The sequence below is a fragment of the Rhinolophus sinicus genome, chromosome 14 (genome assembly GCF_057876585.1).
Source record: "Rhinolophus sinicus isolate RSI-liver-muscle chromosome 14, RSI-T2T, whole genome shotgun sequence".
Classification (NCBI taxonomy): Eukaryota; Metazoa; Chordata; class Mammalia; order Chiroptera; family Rhinolophidae; genus Rhinolophus; species Rhinolophus sinicus.
In genome coordinates this window covers 35,778,696-35,782,692 of record NC_142514.1, presented here as the reverse complement: position 1 = coordinate 35,782,692, position 3,997 = coordinate 35,778,696, and positions in this window count along the sequence as shown.

Below are 3,997 nucleotides of genomic sequence, written 5' to 3'. Positions count from 1 at the left end.
TTGGACTGGGTATTGGTGTTGGAGTTTCGATGGCTTGCTAGGATTCCAGTCTCCATGGAAATGCACTGACCTTCTGGGAAAAAGACCAGTAAAGAAAACTTTGGCTTGAGGAACTAATATTTAGGACTGAACTAAAGAAAGAGGGAAAAGTCTGTCCCTGGATTCCAGAAGGGTGTCCAGGAGAGGCAGGAGCTGGGCTCAGTCAGCTGCTTCAGTGGAGGGAAGCACTTCTGAGCAGAAACCCTGAAATGCCTTCTATCCCAGCCCTCCAGCAAACACTCATTCCAGGCTCCTAAAGAGAACAGCACAGGTGTTGAATGGAAACCCACGAATAAAAACTGGGACAATTTGGTGCCCAGATCGTTTACGCCTAAAGAAGCTAAAGTTCAGAGAGGGTAAGTTTTCACCCCAAGGTCACACAGCCATTAACTGTCAGAGCTGGGTTTGGAATAGCAGTCTCCAGGTCTTTCTTTTGGTCTGGTTCAGGGCTCACATGGGTGAGGTCAGCAGCTTGCAGAGGCAGAGAACTCAAGTGGTCTCCCAGCTGGCAGTGCTGGTGCAGGCAGCTGGAAAGCTCTGGATGCCACCAAACAGAAATCACAAGCTTCCCCAGGGACCAAGAGAAGGAGGCCGGGGTCTCATGGCCGCATCATGCCTTGTCCCCGGGATGGCCTTCCCCTCCAGCTGGCGTGGCAGGGAAGTCAGCAACATTACACGTGATGCCTGCTCCCTGCAAATTAGCGCTAGTTTGCAAGGACCATGCACATGGCACATTTGCTCTATGTAAATAACAAAATAAAAAGAAAGGCTCTGTCACCGAGCAACTCTGCAGTCCCTGTGCAATTCCTCTGTCCCTTGGAGCAGGAGGCTTCCAACTGAAAGATGTTTAGAGACTAATTGATTCTACCTGAGTTACCATCTACACAGCAAACACCTTTGCAGCTGCGTAAAATCTTTCCCATGTCAGGTGGGTGGCTTGGGACAGGTGGCAGGCTGGGTGGAAGTGGGCTTTACATGCTGTTATTATTAGAACATGGGGGGAAGGCTGTAGAGATTTGAGAGAAGTTTTCCAGGTTGGATATGATCTCACAAAATGGAAAGAGCCTATAGAGATGGTGATTCTTTAACTGCCGAGCCTGAGATAGAAGGCTAAAATATTTATGTTACCTTTTTAACCTGAGTTTTATATGGATGAAATTTAGTATCCTGTTGTCAACCTTATGGCAGCCCCTAGTTATGGAGCCACTATGATGTGCAACAGACACTTATTTCTCTTGTTCACAAGAGACCTCTCTGGAGTCTCACAGAATCCCTGGCCAGCATGTCTGTGGTAATTTGCTCGAACACCTGTGTATTAGAGGTGGCCTAAGTGACAGCGCTTTGAATATATGGGAGTTCTTTCCTTGTGGTTACTGCAAAGTCAAAAGATATGTGGACAGCTGATCTGATGAATGGTGAGTTCGTAAATAACCTCAGGATACAAATGTGTCTTGAGACAGAGAAAGAAAGTCAGGAGAAGGCCAGTCAACAGGAGGGAAGGGAGATTATGGGATGGCCCCCAGTCATGTGACTGGAGGCAGCTGTGCAGAGAGAAAGGTACCTGTTTTCCCCCCTGAGACACAACTGGGTTGTAGTCTCAGATCTGCTACTTTTGACTGTGAGGCTGCGAAAATCATTTCACCCTTCTGAGCTTAAGTTTTCCTATCGGGGAGCAGGTAATAGTACTGCCTTAGAGCGATGACATAAAATAAGGAAAGTTGCAGTAACCAATGGATGCTCAATACATGCTGGTTTCTTTATCCCCTTCGGTGACAGCTAGGTTTAATCTAGCTTTGGTTTGCTGTATGTCTGTGTTTTCTTTCTCTGTGTGCCTATCTTAGAAGCCAATCTGAGCAGAACTCTAGGGGTGAGTCCTGTTTTCTACCAAACATCTGACATTTTTGAAGTTTGGAATGTTGTGGTACAGACTGTTTCTTGACATAAGTAATTCTTCAGCTATAGATTAAAACTTAAAGGACTCAGTCCTTGGTCCTTGGCTCACTGTGGGTCCTCTGTAACTGGTGATTGTTGGTCAAGCAGTTGGTAAATCAATGCCTGCCCTCCTCCAGGGGCTTCATATTTGAGCTCCACACAGGAACTTGGGGAAGCCTTCCGTTTCCTCAAGTCAAGCTTCTGCACAACAAGTCAGGGGTACTCTGAGGAGAGAGGGACTAATGCTCTGGGATTTGGGAAGGCTTCACAGAGGAGGTGACCTTTGAGCTAAGTTTTGAAGATTCACAGTTCTCCAAAAGGAGACAGAGGAAAAGAGTGCTCCAGGCAAACAGTGCCTGTAACACCCAGAGGCATGAAAGGTGAGCTGCGGTCATAACTGAAGTGAAACCTGAGAGTGTTGAGACAGCAGCTCTGGGACCCCCAGGGGCAGCTGGTGCTTCCCACGGATGGACAGATGGACTGAGCTCGGTCACGAGCTGCAGCTGGGGATGCGGCTCATCATGATAATATTAATTAGCATTTATTGAGCACTTAGTGCATGCCTGGCACTGGAGGGGCTTTCCACATTAGCTCCTTTAATCTCCATCAAGTTTTATGACATCGTTACTATGTATCACCACTTTACAGATGAGGAAACTGATGCCCGCAGAGGCTAAATGTCGTATTGAAGGTCATGTAGCTAAAGGTGACAAGCACCCCTCATTTCCCTTTCCTCCATTTCAGTGCGCTGTCTTATTTGGTCTCTCCCATGAGAGACATGTGCTGCTCACAGATTTATTATATGATAAGGCCAGAATGAGCCACTATTTTGGAAATTATTGTTCAGCTGGGAATGGAGAGGGGAGGGCAGAAGAAATCGCATGTGCTGACAAGATGGAAAATTAGAGGTGGCTAAAATTAAGTGATATTACTCACACACCTCAGACTTCCTCCCACATCTGTTTTTCATCCCATTTTCTTCCTTTTTCCTCCCCTCTGGTTTTAGTAGGGCTGGTTACAGGTCACTGGTGATAATAAACGAAGACAATTACAGTGTCCAGAGTGGCGTCTCTGCTGGCACTGATCTGGGTGGCAGCACCAACTCCCTGCTGCAGGAGCCACTTTAATTTCCGCCTTCCTCCTCTGTCTTTCTCTGCTGAGGCTCAACTTTAAATTGAAAATTTCCCCTCACTTGTTGAAAGCACCGGGGATGGGGAAGTTTGTCAGTAGAGACATGGGCGGGGGGGCTGTGGGATGGAGCGGGAGGAAAGTGGAGGGAGAGAGGAGGAGGAAACTGAGGGGGAGGGAGGAGGAGTGACAAGGAAGGAATGGTGTGGGAAGAAGGAAGGAGGAGGGAGTGGGAAGCAGGGGAAGGGGAAGAAGAAGGAATAGAGAGGAAGGAAGGGAGGGAGGAGAGGGTGTCAGCTGTCAGACAGATGGTGTGCTGGGAGATGTCTTCGCCCTGCCTCTGTGCCTGCCTCTGGGGTTCAGAAGGTGGGGTTGTCCTTCCCGTCCACAGACCTCAGCACCCAAGGAAAGGCCTGGTGCTGGACACTGGGAATCCGCTTGTGTGATTCTCAGCAAAGTAGGTGCTCAGTGACTGCATTGAAGTGAACTGAATGGGCTGCTCATTGGAGGGCCTGGGGTGGCTGTCAGCGACTGCGTGAGGCTCACTCTCAGACTCGAGAGGAGGGATGGCCTTGGAGCTGGGTGGGTGTTGCTGGTTGTAGACTGCAGGAGACTATGTTCAGATCCCAGCTTCTGCCACTCACCAGCTGTGTGACCTGGGCAAGTTACTAAACCTCTCTGGACCTCAGCTTCCTTTAGAGCTGTTGTGAGGTTTACATGATGTAAATTATGTAAAGTACCTGGCACACACAAATTTCTTCTTTTATTCTCTACTGACTATTAACTACCTGTGTGACTCGGGACGTATCATACCATTTCTCTAAACCTTAGTTTCTTGATCTGTAAAATGGGAGAAATAACAAACTGCCTCCTGTGCGTACCTCACAAGGTCAATGTG